General features: G+C 39.3%; 1 protein-coding gene across 6 annotated transcripts in view; it reads right to left on the bottom strand.

Annotated features, from left to right (window-relative positions):
• VPS41 (VPS41 subunit of HOPS complex) overlaps positions 1-19,268 on the bottom strand; it is a 166,885-nt gene that overhangs the window by 109,240 nt on the left and 38,377 nt on the right. The gene's annotated exons all lie outside the window — the stretch shown is intronic.

The following is a 19,268-nucleotide window of genomic DNA, read 5'->3' as shown; positions in this document are numbered from 1 at the left end:
GATCCCTTACATGTTTGAAAAGATTTTTCAAAATTGTCATGAAAATTTAAAATAGCCCACACACAAAATACACTCAAACACTTACTATAATGCTGAACTTGATGTAAAAAGGAATAGTATATTGTACTCACTTGTGAAAAGAAAAAAAAAATAACCTAACTCTTAGCAGTGTCTACACTAGAAAAGGGAAACCATTTGTAATTGCACTACCAGGATAGCAGTAATGTAGTGTGTCTAATGCCAGTCATGCTATTTCAGATACAGTGTTGTTGTGTGTCCACACTTGCTGTTATAATTACACTGTCTTATATCACAGTTCCTAGCTCAGCAGTCTACAGGAGATATCTTAAGGCCTTCTGGGAGCCTTTGGGAAGCTTAAAGGAATTATGAGGAAAAGGAATCAAACTCTGGGACATTCAGTTCACTACCTCATCCCCAATTCTCTATCATTACCTTGGAAAGCACATGCACAGAGTATTTATGGTTAGGTCAGCATTCCTATCGTAGGCTGCTCTAAGTAACAGCCTCAGATTCAATAACTTATCCATCCAGCTATGCATAGGTTGCTGCAAGCCTCTCTACCTCCTCACTCCTGTGTGCATAGAAGACACGACCTTTGGTTTCATATATGTTCTGCAAAATACTACAGGGAAAATATGATAATTGCTACATTAATCACTAATGTGGTCATTCAAGGAGAGTCATCTCCACTGTCAGCTCAGTCTCCCAAAAATTTCATCACTATCCTGCATCTGCTGAGTACAGAGTTGAATCAGTATCTCTCCAGATTTATGTAATCTGGGAATGGTTTCATTAAGGGACATGCAACGATTCACAATGAGGATAAACACACCATTAATGTCAATGTTGTCAGGTGAGATCAGAGTCCCTTACTGCCTCAGTTTTCAAAAACTCTCACATTATATCCTTTGCCTGCCTACCTTATGTACATGTCCATCAGCCATTTTGACCTGTGAAGGCCACATCACCCACCTTTGAGGAGCACCCATTTCTCTTAATATACAACTGGGCTAGGGAAGGGTGGGGATACAGAATGGACACAGGGGTTCCATCAACAGCTCCAGCTAAGTTCAAGAATCCCAACTGTTTCAAAACTCTGAATGATCTCTGGCACACTGGCCACCTTGAACATCTCCTCCTGCAGCACACTATATATTGCCATACAAACTTCCACCACGTCTCTCCCCATGGGCTTCCTAAACCCAAACTGGTGCTCAAATCAATGGGCAACTATTCCAGGGAGCCAACTACTACTGGGCAAATTGCCACTCTTTTCCACGCGGAGCTGCGGTCTCACTCTGGTGGACTGGCACGGGAATGCCGGGGCTATCTCAGCACACAAAAAAGTCTCCTTTATCTTACATTATGCAGCCACTACCACTCATCGCAGGTCTCGATAACAACTTACTCCCACCTGTGTTGTTGTGGTCCAGGCCCTAAGCGGTGCTCTAGCTGGTGAAAGTTATCCTCAAGTATCGCACATAGCTGATTGTCCCAAGTGTGGGGAGTGAAAAACCACTGCAGCAAACCCTTGGTCTCTGGCATCTTCACAAGTAGTGTAGGAACATCCTCTCCTCTCTTAACTCAGCCTTGAGACTGCTTTTCTAAATCTCTCTTGCTCAGTTACCAGCAAGAGAAGAGCAGTCATCTTTTCCTCTGCTTAAAGACAAGGCCTAAGAAATGCTACTTCAGGCCTCCTCCATGTTCTGTGCTACCCAGAAACATCTCTGGCTTTCTGGAAGTAGGTACTGAAGATTCAGTCCAGTGTGTTGTGAAAGGGGCACATTTTCTGTCCTGAACTGGACCTACTGTTATTGTCACAGCTTTCTTACAAAGGACCTTCAATCCCCTTATCTCTTTGATGATAGAATATCCACCTTGGCCATTGCCAGGCACCTGGTTATAGATTAAATTGTAACGAATGAATTCAGCTGTCCCAGTACCTCCTATCTTCCTACACTGCCAACTGTGCCCGCATCTCTGCCTCATGACAGCTGGCAGCACCTGGTCTTCTCTTGGACATGCCACCAACAGATTCAGAGGCATCTGACTATATGAAAACAGCACGTGACCGAACCCCACAGTGTGCACAGCTCTATTTTTACAGGTACATATCTGCTCTCGGCAGTGGAGTCCAGAAAACAGACCCGATATGTTACATAAGCAGTGACAAATGCATTGTGGGATGGTAAGGAAACAATTCTCTGCATAGCTATGGCGTCAGCATTTCCACCCACACGAGCATGGCAGGGGTAGAATATGGTAGGGTGGAGTATCACACATTAATCAGTTTTGCTCAAAGCAAACTGGTAGCTAAAACACTTGTGACACATTTGGGTGGATGCAAGGCATGCTTTCAAAGGCATGCTTAGAGGGCACCAAATAGGTGGCTAGCAAGCCAAATATCTTTAACGTAAGCGCCTTGTGTGAGTAGAAGTTTACAAGGTTACTTTGCAGCATTTGGACTCTTCTTTCGCTTAAGCAATGTTCTCCACATCTTCACATTTTTACACTGTGCTTTGGAGCCATTAACATTTGAAAATAAAAGTGAGGTTATGGTTAAGGGTGTTATTGTGTAAAACCAGCATCTTATTACTCAACACGCCTGCTTTGTGTGTCTTTTATTATCAGTTTGCTTTCATGACAAAAAAAAGTTATTGTTATTTGCACTACAGAGAGACTACAGGGACAGAAGATCAAAGTGGATGTAATCAAAATCAGATATACTTGCTGCTTGTCAACCAAACTGGCAGCTAAGTTTCAACTGCAAAAACATTATAACTGGCGATGATGCACAAAGCAGAAAGAACGTGGACTGGTTTTTTCAAAGCTCAAGTTAAATTTGTGGTGCCGCCCATTGGAAAATTCTCCTTACTTGTAATCTCAACAACTGTAACCTTGAGGTCAGTGAGCGGTGATAAACATGGAACCTCAAAATGTTGTATTCTTTTTAAATACTCATGTCTGACTATTAAACACACTTCTTAAAATAAAGAATTACCCATGAGTTTAAAAAATTTTATATCCTACACAAAACACAGGGAACTTGAGAATCCAGAACCATTAATAGTCAAGGCTGCAATTGCCAAAGCTATGTTCTACTTGTCAACCATCCAAAACTAACCTAGAGTTACCTAGCACTTCTTGAATTCAGACTAGATAGCAAAAGGCTTCATATGTTATCTAAACTGATGCACTTCTAAAAGTAACTCCAACTCATCTTTTTTAAATCAGAAGCCTTATAAACTGTATTAATGTACCAACCAACCAAGGCTCAACTTGCATTTAGCCATATTCAGATTCCGTCAACAGTTTGTAGAGAATGTTGGTTTTTCAGGAAACAAGAAATGCACAAAGTTGTACATTTTTCCCCTCTTGCTCCTAAGTTTTTTCATTAAATTTTATAGTGGAGTAAAAAAAGTCACAAATGTAAAAGACCAGGAAATAAAATAAAAACACTGTATGCACATGTCTTTATTTACTCAGCCATCACCACATAGGTACAGCTGCCATCCTTTACTTGTTTAAGCCTGATTTCAACTGGTGAATGCAGCAGTGTTATTGGTCTGGCATTAATGACAAGTTTTTAAAGCAGAAAGGGAACAAACTCCCTACACAGAATCTGTCACCTTTGCTCAACATAAAGGTTAAAGAGGAGGAGCTAGTCAGTGGTAGGAAATAGACATTTATTCGCTACCTCATTAAAATCTGAAAGGAAGATTAGACTACCAAGTGGGATCTATGGTATTTTTTTTTTTAAGTGGATGGATTTCAAAAGAGAAGAAAATTAAAGTAGTAATCTATAAGCTGCTTCTTATTTTTATAAATCCAAACATTATAAGCAAGGGAAGCAAGGTCCAAATCCACAAACTAGTAATACCAATATTATTCAGTGAATAGTAATGATGGTGCTCGGGCCCTATACCGCAAACATACTGGGCACAAGGCTTTTGAAGTACGACAGATAGTAAGTGTTTACAGAATCAAGTCCTCAGGTTGTAAACCCTTTGGTACAGGAACCATGACTTATTTGTTTGTGAAACACCAAGCGTACTTATGGTACTGTACAAGTGATGTTAAACCAAACATTTAAAAACATGGAACAAAAAGCAGTGTGTTTTAACTCTGGCAGGAAGGAGGATCCACTCCAGTTATGAAGAACTCGACTAAAATGATTAACCCCAAAACAAAATCAGAATTTCATAAAGAAAGTGTGCTAGTTGCCATGCAGGAGGAGGAAGAGTCTTCAGCTGAATTTCCATTAGCTGCAGTTTTCCTTCTGATGGAGACATGTTTGGAATGCTGGACAATGTAAGTAAGTTTGACTGTTCAAAATCAATAAATGCCAAGCTGACACGATGGAACAAAAAAAATGTTACCTTAATGGGAAAAAAAAGTTTAGGAAAAGGAAAAAAAGGCCAGTGGGCATCTTCTATATAATATAGGCTTTTGCAAAAGCATAAATTTGAAGGAAAGAAAGTCAAGTAACTGCCAACAAATGCTCCTCATGTGATAATCAATTACCTAATGTAAAATGCCTGAAATAAACACACTTAGTATGGATTATGTCAGCTCTTCAATTAGGAATAAATTCACGGCCATTCAGAAAGCCTCTTTTAATTGTGTTCTTTGTGGCAACTCCTTCTCCCTTGACACTCATCATCATCCCACCTTATACTATCAGTCCCTCAATGGTGAACCTGAGAAATCAATCTGCTAATGTATAATTTGTAAAGCTCCTCTGACTAACAAATGGATAATTGATTCTTTCACAAATGCTGCATCCCCATGGATATGAAGTGGAATGAATAAAAAAACATAAGACTGGCTTTCACTTGAATTCTGTGAGACATGCAATATTTACAAGCTAGAATCTAAACGTTTTAATAGTTGTCTGTGACTTCATGCCTTTTAGCCACGGGTACTGAGCAAGCAATACACATATTATGGGTGTGAAAAGCAATCTAGTGTTCGATCATACTTATGGTAAAGTAAAATGAGCTTTAAGAGGCCCCCATTGATAATACACCAGAGATAAGTGGCATTTCCGTTCAGTCTTTAAAAAATATTTTTCTTAAGCCACTCATAGCTTAACAAAAACACAACCTAACCCAAGGTTCAGTACCATATAAACACTTCCAAAAGAAAAGTATTCATAGTTCTTTCTGCAATGCAAGAGGATTATCATTTCTGGGTCCAAGCATCAACTACGGAGCTAACACAAGACCATTAAACGGGCAAACCACCCCCCTCCAAAAAAACAGTCAGTTCCTGTATCCACAGCCAACCCTCAACTAGTTGCTGAGACTTAATCTTCAAAAACAAAAATCAATTTGTCTCCTGCTGGTGCCTTTTGATTACTTTAATAATTTATATTTGTGGCTATCACCATGGCACTAGGATGCCTATATAATACCAACTATGGATACATTTCCTGCAATTTACAGAAATCCTAATTCTTAATCTGGTAACTGCCAACCCACTTTCACACTGTAAGCTCTTTGGGATAGCAACCATTACTTGTGTTGTAATAGTTTCCAAACTTGGTTGAGGCCTTTAGGCACTAGCACAATGTAAATGATTAATAAGGAACCCCTCCAACCCCCGAAAAATGCATCTGTAGTTATGATGCCATTAAGCATCCAGAAATACTTATCCAGAAATACAAACCTCGTGCACTGTGCAGGGTGAAAAAGCTAGCTCTGGTAGGGCATTTCATGGTACTGCCTTGGTTTCCCCATTCATAAAGGAGACTGAAATGCAATTCAACTACTGTGTTGTAAAGATTAGTTAGATCATGCCTGTAAGCAGCTTAAACATAAATATGGCTGTATAAGTGCTAAGTATTACTTCTCTCTACTGGCGCAATTTGACCAAATTACGTAACCTCAATGGAGAGCTACGGAAGGAACTCCATTAAGTGTACCTTGTCAGAAAGCTCTCCCCTTTTGGGTGCCTTTCCAGGTTGTGAAGTGATTGTGGAGGAGAAAAGGGAGGAAATCTGGATGACTCTCTCGCCATTCCAAGAAAGAGACCAAGCACCCCATGTGTTAAAGTGAGAAATAATGCTTTCCCCCACCAGATCAGTATTTAATCCCAGAGTTTGGAATGTTGTCAACTTTTTCTAAGTAAGTTGAGCTGAACCCAAGGATATACGCATACCACCCAAATGTCTTGTAGAAGAAAAATCCAAAGCCATGCATTTTATATACCCACACTGAAGTCTTGATGCACTGGGCTATCTAGAGCAAATCTTACGTAGCTAGAGTGTCATTGACTTCTGTAAAAAGAAGAGGAGTACTTGTGGCACCTTAGAGACTAACAAATTTATCTAAGCATAAGCTTTCGTGAGCTACAGCTCACTTCATCGAATGCATCCGATGAAGTGAGCTGTAGCTCACGAAAGCTTATGCTCAAATAAATTTGTTAGTCTCTAAGGTGCCACAAGTACTCCTCTTCTTTTTGTGGATACAGACTAACTCGGCTGCTACTCTGAAAATTGACTTCTGTGACTCTGCACAGGAACAGGCAACCACACTAGTGAATCCTGATGCCATGTTAGGGCTTCAATATAATTTACAGCAAAGGGAGAACCTTGCATTCAATCAATAAATCGATCAATTGATAGAATCTGAGAAACTTCAGGCAGTGGCATGAACTTTGAAATATGAGGTTTACAAATATAAGAAGTTCTTTACTGGTAGAAAGTAGTATGTTGAATTTTTCAGATTCAAATTTTAATCTGAAATAAATGTATTAAACCCATATCCAATAATATTGGAATTAAGGTATTGTAAAAAAGTGAGACTATTTGCTCAAGTGTGTTTCTTGTAACGTTCTTGCATCTTCATTCTCCAAATAAAAACTCATAAATTGTATTGTTAGAAGGAAAAAAAAAGAGTAGCAGTGTTTGGGGTTTTGAATAACTCAATATAAGCCATTATTTCTTCTGTAGGGAGGGGAATTATCTGCAGACAGAGGGAGAAAAAGATCATGAATGTTTGCCTAAATCTAAGACAGAGGATGAATAGGAAAATGTTTGTCTAAATCTCAGTATGGGTTAGGGGAGAGTGAGACGGACAGAAAAACCTATAGTGATTTCAATATTTTCCATTTCAGTGAATTCCTTAATTTTGTCAAACACGGGCACAAAAAACTATCCAAATTAAAATTAAACAAGGGATCTCTCTAAATCTGGAGCAGATTTAGATAATCAGTATGTCTGCCTAGGAATGACAAAACAAAGCACTACTATCAGAAATAAATCCACTTGGAGAGCGTGACGCTTGATTTCTAGCAGAGTTGGGTTTCCATCTTATTTCTGACAGATCCAAAATGAAGTCCTTCATCTATTATAACACTGATGGCCTTAGGTCCATGTGACCTATACAACTGCATAGATCCACATCTTTCCAGAAGCCCTGCGTCAAATAAAGACATCCAACCTATAAGCCCTGATTTCCCATCCATGGTCTAACTTCAGTGCCACCAGGTTGATTCGAAGATTAAATCCACTAAATCTAGCTCTACTTCTTGGCTATCCTATTTATTATACAGAGAAGTCACCAGAGGAAGCAAGGCCTCACAAACAGAGGTGTGGTGAGGGGATGCGGGACTTTGGTAACATCTGAGTGGAAGTTACTGGCTATCAAGGATATGAGCAGGTAAGACGACCCAATATAGAGCAGAAGGTTATAAATCCATAAAAGTTAGGAACAGTCCTGAATCTGCTTTCTTCCAATTATTTTCATTAGAATAATGGTATCCCATTATGGTCAACTTTAGTAAGTATTCATCTCAGAATGTTCATTTCCTGATCTGCTCTTGAATTAGGAACTGCACTTTGTGAACTAGCGGAAGCTCAGCTCTAATACCTCTGAGGAGGACTCAAGTTACTTGGAGAAATGGGCTAATGATTACGTTTGCAATCCTTACCCCATTTAAGTATTCCATAGAATTGTGTAGCATTTTACCACGGGGGTGGAAAGTGTGAGAAGTCCTATGAATCACAGTTTATCCGTAATTTGAGAAGTAACTGATGGTAGAGATGTATGAGGTCAAAGTTCACATCACAGTGCAGAATTTTTCTCCAGCTATTATTTTTCGGGTGCTCTGTCTAGTCTAGTCTTAAAATGTCACCAAGTAATGGGGCTTTTACTCCTTTCCTTAGTAGACCGCTCAATCTCTTGCCAATCTTGCTACTCTGAAGGTTTTCCAGTGTATCTACTCTTTCCCCTTGTTTGGGCAAAAGAAAGTAGAAAGAACTCCCTTACAGAGCTTGCCATCCCCGCTTATGGATCATTTCAGCAACACAAAACACTCATCTCTCCCTACACCCACCTCAGGAACTGCATCAATTGCACCTAATCCCAGCTCACAGCATACAAGAAAAACTAGATTTTTTTTCTGTGATGGTTTCTGTTATTCTCCATCATTGGAGATTTTTAAGAGCAGGTTAGACAAACACCTGTCAGGAACGGTCTAGATAATTAGTCCTGCCACAAGTGCAGGGAACTGGCCTACATGACCTCTTTAGGTCCCTTCCAGTTCTACGAAAAAGCAGTTAAAAACAGAAGGGCTATATAGAAAATCCTCCTCCTTCCCAACTTCTAAAAAAAAAACAAACCCAAATTAGAAACTGGAAGTCTGGGGAAAGGAGTTTGAAATATTTCTAAGTTTTAAATGTCTGAACCACTGGAGGAATCAACAACTGGCTTAGTACTAGTTCCCTGATATTTTATGATATTTTATGTTAGTAGATAGCAATGGAGGTAGAAGAGAGAAAGATGCCCTTTCCTGATCAGAATGTAAAAATGTACCAAAACAACAGAGTTTTGGAAAAAACCCCAAACAATTTTGGAAGATACACCTTTCAATGATCGCTTTTGAATAAACTGAATCTTCAGCCAACTGGTTTACATGTGGCATGCCCACATTTGAGGAAGGAGAATAGCTATGTTACCTCCCACAAAAAGCAAAATGACAACAAAAATGCACTTTTGTCAGACATGCATCTCTGATAAAGGTATAAAACACAAAAAATGGAGAAATTGAAGCTTTAACACCCACCTTTAAAAAAAAAAAATCAGAATGAAGTCACTGGAAAGCACAGAAAATTTTGTCCCATTAGAGCGATCCATAGAGAATTATGGCCGGAGCCTGAAAAGTGCCGAGTACCTCCTGTGAAGTGCTGAGTGCCCTCAAAACTAACCAACTTCAGCAGGACTTGAGGATGTTCCACACCTCACAGGACTGGGGACAGACTGAAACCATAGTCATTTTTAGTTTAGCTAGCTCAGATTTTCCAAGATTTAGTGATATATGAACTGGAGGTTAGAGAGGGTGCAGTATCGCACTGACATTGCCAACTACACAAAGGGCTTCAAGATCTTCACCAACAGGAAGTTTTGAGACCCAGCAAAGAAAAAAAAAAAAACCCAAAACAAATCTCTAATGTAACCATTAAAATATAGGAGGATAGGTTTAAGGGCAACGATCTGTGTAAGTCATTTTCTAAAGGTGAGTTGTAGATTAGGGGCCTGCTCCAATTGTCACGGAAGTCAATGAGAGTCATAAGCACTGAATCAGGCAGAAGCAGATCTACTATACAGAAATGAGGTCTCTCTCTTACCTGAAAGGAAAATAAATAGAAATCCTCCTGATGTATTTCAAAATAAAAAATATCCAAGCATTGAGTCAATGCAACCTGAAACTCAGGTCACTGGCTACAAATAAAATGCAATTTCCCATATATATTTTCAGTTATTGGCAGTTAGATATTTGCACAAATAAGCACTAAAAGGACACATGTGAAAACAACTTTCAAGCTTCCTGCTTGTTGAGTCCATAGAAATTCTACATTGTTTGGTCACCAGAGGGGCAATTCTGGAGTTTCCTTTGGTTTGTAGTCATATCCGAAAAGCATACACCATGCCTGGCAGAGAGATCCTAAGTGATGATCAAGCCACTTTTCTCATTCTCAGAAGGATCCTAAGCTACATTTGCAGACCAAAAAGGTGGTGAAGAGTGAGAGAGCACTCACATAAGAGACGAGACTCTGAATCATACAGCGCACTGTAGCCTATTGAAAGTGGCATATCATGTGCAGTATCTTAACTGTGACAGAGAAAACTAAATGTAAAGCTGAATTGATCCCAAATAATTTCTCCAATGCATTTACATATAAAGAGGTTCTATTTCAATATCAGGCATAGTAGGGAAAGGACCTCCACTATACTTTATTTAGCACTGACAAACCACAAAAACTCATTCTCCATTTGTTTCCCCCTTCCCCACCCAACGTATGTATCATCTATTTTTCTATCTTCAAAACTCCAGTGTCATACAGTGCCTGCTTACTCTTAGTAATCCATACCAGCTGGTCTGTAGTTTTGAGACAAAGGATTGCATTTCAGAATAGTGAAATGAAAAGATACAAATTTTCAAAACTTTTCTCTCCTCTTTATTTCCTTGTGGAACACGGGGGTGGAAGGGATGTGGAACACAGGGGTGGAACACAGTCAAGGACCAACTTGAAAGTAGCTACTGTTGCTATACAAGTCATGTTCAGGGCATTAACACCTACGACCAATCTGAATTGTCTGAGTTTAGCATTCTATCGGGGCTACAATAAAAAACAACCATACACCCTGTCATGTCTTTTTAAATAAATAAGTCATCTTGCAGAAGGGAAACTGAATTAGATGTGCAAAGTTCATGATCAACAATACCTTACCCCCTGTGGGAATAAAATCTTAGTTTTCCCTTCATGTTTTGTTCATCGTGTTATGTCCCTGTTATGTCATTTTTTTATTCCTAAAAGAACAGTCCTCTTTTTTTTTTTTTTTTTAAATGGAAACAAAGGGCTTCAGCCCCATCATTAATGTCACCTTAGATAACAAGCACTGTCCTCCAGGAAGGATTCAGTTGATTTTTACTTTCTAAGTAGGAAAACATTTCCTAATGCAAATAATATTTTATTAATGCCAGAACTCTGAATAATTCTGACAAGGAAACTTCTGATTTTGGTGTATAGACACACAGGACCCTGTCTTATCTAGGCAGGAAAATGGCTGTCTCCAATATAAGATGCAGTTTAACAAAAGGAAAACAGTTCTGGAAATCAGCAGTATACTAGCTTCTTAAGAACCAATCCTGTCCAAATCCTCCCTATGCTTTTAAAGGTTGATAGGATTTAGAAAATGCACATCTATATAATAAGTCTTCTCTTTGCTAAAAGACAGCACTATGCGAGTCCTAACACAGCTGAACTCCAACTACAGGGAATGCTGTAGCTGGACCATTACACTGGCCAAGACGGAGCTCAGGCAGGGGAGGTGCATCGGGGTTCGAACAGGAGTGGAGAGAGGAGATGGTCACTCATTAAACAAATGCCTTTTGCCAGGCAATTCTTAAATTTAGAAAGGAGTTATGCTGGGAAGTGGTGGTCTCTCAAATATTAACAATTGATAGATGTACAGCAACCTATTAGCAGCTTATATTTTTTAGGAACTAAGCTTATTTGGAAAGCATAAGGAGAAGGGAGTGTAAAGATGCATTCATAGTTACCTTTTACCTTAAAAACAACATTTTTAATTGTAGTATTTTCTTTAAATAAAGGGATTTTAAAAAGGTAGATTAGTACCCTCTGGAAATACTTTTCCCTCTAAAATCAAAACTGAAAGAAAAGTATAAATATTCTTTGTGTAAGTTTCTTCAAAAAATAATAACTAATTTATCATTTCAAACTTAACTTTCTCCTATCATTGAAAAATGTTGTATTTGGCAACTGGTCTCTGAAAAACTGCCTATAATTTTAATAACTAAAAGTTAAGTACAATGTTTTTCAAGTGTCACAGGATGCAGCATAAATCCAGATAACTTATGCAGTGAACTTGGATAGTGATAAAACAAAAGAGCACTAACAAACAGGTCTGATGGTTATTGTGCTTTGCGTACAACCGGTCACTGTTATTTTTGTTCTAAGGAAAGGAAAGGAAAGGAAAGGAAAGGAAAGGAAAGGAAAGGAAAGGAAAGGAAAGGAAAGGAAAGGAAAGGAAAGGAAAGGAAAGGAAAGGAAAGGAAAGGAAAGGAAAGGAAAGGAAAGGAAAGGAAAGGAAAGGAAAGGAAAGGAAAGGAAAGGAAAGGAAAGGAAAGGAAAGGAAAGGAAAGGAAAGGAAAGGAAAGGAAAGGAAAGGAAAGGAAAGGAAAGGAAAGGAAAGGAAAGATCAAGAGGCTGAAAAGGAAATATGTAAATTTATTTAGTAGAACAGTAATAAAGTCTTCTATTGGGTTAAACATTTTTTGAGTTACTATGTGCTTTGCTAGCACATACCAAAAAAACAGAGAAAGAGAGAGAGCGCGCGAGAGAGTTTCCTTCTAATTTATTAACATATCTATATTTAAGATAGCATCTGTAATCTACTTAAAATTTAGCATTCTCCCATAATATGAGAATTAACTGTATTTCTGGGGTAATCCTTAAAAGGAAACTGGATTTAATACATTTTCCACCATCACCACCCAGAGCTCCTCCTATACTACCAAACAGAAGACCAAAGTCATTAAGTAGGAGCTGCCAGCTTATTAAGAAGTGGCATTAGCAAGTTCCCCTGGCAGTCCTATTCAACCACGTTGAGCTGCATGCTAGGTAGCTCTAATACAGCGCCTCCGACTGGATCAAGAAATGGCAGAGAGAGTTCAACTGCTATACAACTAATACAAGAAACTGACCCAATAGAAAAGTCAGGACTCAGTCAGATTGAGGCTCCAGGAAGATGACACTGTGTCAGGAGAAGTATGGGGTGATGCGTGTTTGAGCAGTAACCAAATAGCTGTAGAAAGGCAATTTAGTCTTAGGAGGAGGATAATCATTTTAGAAGAAGGTGTGCAGACTGTATAGACAGACACTGTGAGAGGAGTGTTAAAACTATAAAAGGAGGAAAATATGGTAGAATGGAATCAATGGGAGAGCAGACAGACTTCACAATCTGACTTAGATTAATTTAACTAGTAAAATACGTGCTACTACTTATGATTGTTAGCAAAAATCTGGACACCACAAAAAAGCTGACACATGATGGCCAACAGTATTCAAGAGATGAATGGAGGCACACTATTAGACTTTTTAATAGTTGGCAAAAAACCCAGATGACACTATTTGACATCTTTATATACTAAAAACAGTACAATTATTGTAAGCTGCAAGCTATGTATTTGAACAAAAGATACACTTCACTTTTTGTTGTTTTACTTAAATTTATGAACTACTAAAAACTAAGCATATAACAGCAATAATAATAAAAAGAACATAGAATTGACTGTGTCAGGCAAGTTACATTAAAAACCCTAAAGAATCCTGCTGATCGTAATTTGGCTTCCTTATAAGGCTCTTTGTTTTAATCCATACTAGTACAGGAATACTGCACATTGGCTTCAAATTACAAATGCCATAAAACTGTGGTTCCGACACTTTCTCACATTGTGGACCCCACCTTAAGTCGGAGATACTCTCAAGGAACAGTTCTTCTGCCAATTCTAATTTAAAACCTTGCCTGCAGCAACTATAGCACAGACCCTCCCCTGATTTGGCTCCTATTAACTAACAAACAAATGAACGAACAATGATGAGATTATGGGTGGGAAAAAATGAAAAAACACTCTGATGCCAAGGTTCCAACTTCTTTTGTATTGGTACAGTTTATCTCCTTTTCTTGGACATAAGATTTTTACATCCATAATAAATCCTTCCTGCGGCCTGCAACCACCCCCATGTTAGTCTAATCTCTTTGCTTCTCCTACTTCCAACATTTATTCCAAAAGTACGTGTGAATTACATGAAGATGATACGCAGAATACCCATAAGGGCTTTTTTGTTTTTACCTTCATTGGTCAAAAGAACCTCTTTAAACCCTAGAACAGTCCAGTGGACATCACCTGTTCTGCCTCATCCAGCTAAGATCCCCCTCCTATCTAGTAATATGAAAAGGGCAGGGTGGTAATGACTTCTGTCCTAGAAGGGTTCTGTAGTGGGCCAAACTATCAGGAAGAATCACTTGAAGAATGAGAAGTTTCAACAGCTCCCCAGACCACTTGAAAAATATTAGAGTTCACCAGCGATAAAACGTCCAAATTTGGGCCAGGGACCATCTTTTTGTTCTTTATTTGTACAGCACCTTGCACAATGGGGTCCTTGGTCATAACTAGGGCTCCTAGGCACTAGGTAATACCAATAAGAACAAACTATGATCTTTCCCTATCTTTTTCTAGCACTGGAAAAAACCTATACTCATAAAAAGGTATATAAGTCACTCCTAGGTTTTTAGCAAACTTGAATCATCTGAAGTCACTACAGAAGTGTTTTAAATAGATGTTCTATACTATTCATATAGCCCTAGTTATCATACAATTGATAGTCTTAAGATCAAAGTCCAAAAAGATTTTCTTTAAAATCCAACAAGAACATCCCCTACATTAAGGGCCAATCCTCAATCACTCAAATTTCTAAGAGTTTTCCCACTGCTTTAAATTGGAGCAGGATAGCGACTTAAAGCTGTGATGTCTGAGGAATAAGAAAATAGAAAACTCAGCTTGAGCCAGATGCTTGCCCTTAATTCACATTAGAGAGGAAATAAAGTTGAGTCCTGGAAGGGCAATTAGTTTATGTCACAACTGTAATCTTGTTTAAATACAATACTTGTATTAATTTTCCTTAAAAAATAAAAGGCAGATCACCCTCTTTTTTGGAAGGACAGATTAAGCACACATCCATATGTACACTGCTATGCATTGCAAAGTAGCCAGGAAATTCTGGTGGGACCTTTACAAAAGAGGTTTTCCAGCTAATTGGTCTTTATCTTAAATTCTTTTGTTTCATTTCATTGCACCACTAAATCTTCTTTCACAACCTGACAATGCCAACTAAAATGATAAAGTAATGAACAGAAAATTTTAAGTAGCTTATCAAAACAAGTGACACTTTGCGAGTTTAAAACTAAAACAATACAAGAGTTCCATTCCGAGTAATATCTTCTTGGGAAATGACTGCCTAGGAAGGAGTACTGCAGAAAGGGATCTGGGGATCACAGTGGATCACAAGCTAAATATGAGTCAACTATGTAACACTGTTGCAAAAAAAGCAAAACATCATTCTGGGCTGTATTAGCAGGAGTGTTGCAAGCAAGACACGAGAAGTAATTCTTCCATTCTACTCTGCGCTGATTATGCCTCAGCAAGAGTATTATGCCTAGTTCTGTATGTCACATTTCTGGACAAATGTAGAGAAAGTCCAGAAAAGAGCAAAAAAAAAAAAAAAATGACTAAAGGTCTAGAAAATATGACCTATGAGCAGAGGTGAAAGTAAGCTGGTACGGGCTGGTACACCGTGCTGGACTGGACCGGCTTCCCCGGCGGTGATTTAAAGGGTCCAGGGCTCCAACCGCTGCGGGGAGCCCCAGGCCCTTTAAATCACCGCCAGAGCCCTGCCGCCCCAGGGTAGCAGTGCCAGGGCTCCTGCGGTAATTTAGAAGGCCCAGAGCCCTTTAATTCACCCCTGAGCTCCCAGCCGCCTCTGCAGCTGGTAGCTCCGGGGTGATTTAAAGGCCACAGCCAGAGCCCCAGGGCCTTCAAATCTTGAAAGGCCCCGCGTCTTCTGGTTGAGGCCCCGCCCCTGCTCAGGATTCCGGTGTACCAGTAAAGTTACTTTCACCCCTGCCTATGAAGAAAGATTGAAAAAATTGGGTTTGTTCAGTCTGGAGAAGAAAAGACTGAGAGGGAACATAACCTTTTATGTACTTGAAAATTGTTGTTAGAAGGAAGAGGGAGAAAAATTTTTAATCCTTAACATCTGAAGATAGGACAAGAAGCAATGGGCTTAAATTGCAGCAAGGGCAGTTTAGGTATGGACATTAGGAAAAACTTCCTGTCAGGGTGGTTAAGCACTGGAATAAATTGCCTAGGGAGGTTGTGGAATCACCATCATTGGAGATTTTTAAGAGCAGGTTAGACAAAGACCTGTCAGGGAAGGTCCAGATAATACTTAGTCCTGCCATGGTGCAGGGGACTGTTGAGGTCCCTTCCATGATTCTATGATTATACAATCAAATGTTAAAAGTTATCTTACTCAGAGAAAAATGCTGCATTATGTCCCTTACCGTCATTGGTTGGGTTCTATTTCATCCCTAGCAATTGCATCTAGAACACAGCAAACACTGCTGTTTCATTGCTGAAGTTGGGTTCTCTGATAGGAAGTTCTTTCAAAGCTGTGTCAAGACAACTGAAGCCTCACGTTATCCTCAAAAGCCTTAGCAGCATTTGTTCACAACCTACTGAGACATCAGGTATGTTGGCAGGACATTTGACATACCTCGAAGCAAGGAGGACAACCAGCTATTGGCCAGGAGATGCTGAAAGTTTAGCAGGACTAAGCGTAACTATTCTATAACTAAAACAAAATCACCTTTGAATTTTCAATATTGCAAGAGACAATATATTTACTATTTTGTTCTGCCACCTTGATTAATTAGAAATTGTTAGGTCAAGACATCATATATATATGATGTCTTGACCTAACAATTTTTATATCTATATAGATATGATGTCTTATAGAGGTGACCTAAAAATAATTACATTTTATATATATAAAAAGACCCAGCCTGGAAGGGATGTGAAATATGCATTTATAAAATTCTACAACAAAAGGGGTGTCTCTTAAATATTTCATGCTTTTTAAAAAATTTCTCCAGTCTTGATGGTCTCCAAAATGTTACATGCTAAAAAGATTTCAATTCTTCCTACCAAAAGACTGCCTTAAAACATTATTTAAATTTGTTTTCTGCATTCATGCACCACCTCTGAAATAATATTAAATATTAAAAACCAACCCTACTTATAAAGTGGCTCTTAGAGGGGGAAATACAGGCTAAGCATAGGACTTCATTGGCACAAGCCAAGACTAGTTACCATATGTGTTTTAAACATGATGTTTATTAAAACACCTGGGAAAGGGGGCATCTATTTTTGCCCCCCAAAAGGGTTTTTGATTTGTTACTTAACTAAATGTTTGCACAGCTTTCCTCATAGCTACAAGTCCTTAATCCACAAGATGTCAGTTGAGGCAATAATTATATTAATCAATTGTAGACAGTCTAAGACAAAAACAAAGATGTAGAGGCATTTGGAATTAACACGCTGTAAATCACTTCTGCACAATCCTTTGTCAGTGGAGTTATCAGGGTTTGGGGTTTTTTTGGCCTTTTAGTCATAATTTTCAAAGTGGTTGACGCATTTCATATCACTCAATGCACTGAGCCTTAATACAAAAGAACACCAGTTTGTCAAATGCATGTGATTTGAGGATGCATATCAGTTAGTCATAAGTGCTTGTCACCAACAAAAACAGCCATGTTGGTGAAAGCAAAGGCATCCTAGGTGAGGAGAAGGGGTCTGTACCAGGATATTAGCATAGCAATTATGAGATCACCAAAATGCAGGGCCTAAACCAAGAAAACACCTCTCCTTTAATCCCCCCTGGCTGAAGGCCTCCAAAACCTGTTGGGGCCTACTGGATTCCCTCTACTCATTTTTCTGGGAACACAGGAATTGCAAACTTGAATAGACCACCTGTTCACCTCAAGGTATCCCATCACCAACAGTGGTTAGTACTAGATGCTTCAGGAAGATGGTGTAGAAAACTCCAGCCCTAATCCTGCAAAGATTATTATGCACATGCTTAAAAATTACACACACTAAGTATTCCCATTGACTTCCATGGGATTACTCCCAGAGCATAAAGTACAGTACATGTTTAAGTCTCCACAGAATCAGAGCCAACATTCATGGCTTATGGGATAACCTGCCCAGAAGGAAAGTTTCTTCCCCACTCAGCACCTTACAGAATCAAGAGCCCTAGGAGTTTTTAAAAAAAAAAAAAAAAACACATAAAGGAAGAATGCAAAGAGCCCAGCTACTTTCTAGAGCTGCTTGGTTTTAATTTGCAAAGTATTATAGGAAGGTACCGAATTACTTCAGTTTTCAACCGAAAGCACATAATCAACATTAGTCAGAGATTCTGCAAAGGTACTTTCCATATCTCGTGCAAGTTTGACAAAGCTAAACGAACAGAAGAAACCATACAGCAAGAGTCCAGTCTTCCAAGATCAGCCTCACGTTTTGTATCAAAATCAATTTTAATCACTATGAAACAGAAAAAAGCGGAATGTAGATAATTAGGTTCCCATATGCATATATTCCTGAGGTTGGGAAGGAGAGAAAGGAAAAAAAGGGACTGGGAAAATGGAGAGTACCAAGGGAAAACTGTGAGGAAACTTCTCATTTATTTTGCATAACAATCACAAATTACCTATCAGTTTTCAGAGGAGTCTGAGGGTATGTCTACACTACGAAATTAGGTTGATTTTATAGAAGTCTATTTTTAGAAATTGATTTTATACTGTTGATTGCGTATGTCCACACTAAGCGCATTAAGTCGGCGGGGTGGCTAGCATCGACTTATGAAACAGTGCACTGTTGGTAGCTATCCCACAGTTCCCGCAGTCTCCGCCGCCCATTGGAACTCTGGGTTAAGCTCCCAATGCCTGATGGGGCAAAAACATTGTCGTGGGTGGTTTTGGGTACATGTCAGTAGTCACCCCTCCCTCCATGAAAGCAACGGCAGATAATCATTTTGTGCCTTTTTTCCGTGCAAGCATAGAGCCCGCTCAGCTCAGCTCAGCGTCACCACTCCTGTTGTGTCCTGGGTGCTGCTGTCAGCAGACGGTTCAGTACAACTGCTAACCGTCATCATCCACCACTTCCGCTGCAACTCTGCTCTCCTGATGCCATGAATCCACCTTGCAGGTCCTCTCATCGTTTTGTATAAATATCTATTCTTGTGGCATCCGTCGTCATCCACTGCTTCCGCTGCAACTCTGCTCTCCTGCAGACACCATACCACAGCAAGCATGGAGCCTGCTCAGCTCGCCGCTGCTGTTGCAGGAGGACTGCATGAGCTCTGAACACAAGTCATCGTAAGTGCATTTTTTTTGCCTTCTAACCTGCAATAACCTCAGGGACGGAGATGATAGGGGGAGCCTAGAAACATTTGCACCAGGGGGAAATATAAAGGGAGAGTAAAATTTAAGATGATGCATTTCTGAGAACAAAAGGGAGACTCTTTCACAGTGAATCAAACAATTCACAGCAATCAGCACACGTGCTTTAGGTACAGGGTCGCATTTTGCCTTTTATAT

This window comes from Chelonia mydas, chromosome 2, assembly GCF_015237465.2.
Source record: "Chelonia mydas isolate rCheMyd1 chromosome 2, rCheMyd1.pri.v2, whole genome shotgun sequence".
In the NCBI taxonomy this organism is placed as follows: Eukaryota; Metazoa; Chordata; order Testudines; family Cheloniidae; genus Chelonia; species Chelonia mydas.
Note: the sequence above shows the minus strand (reverse complement) of the source record. Positions and strands in the feature narration are given on the sequence as shown.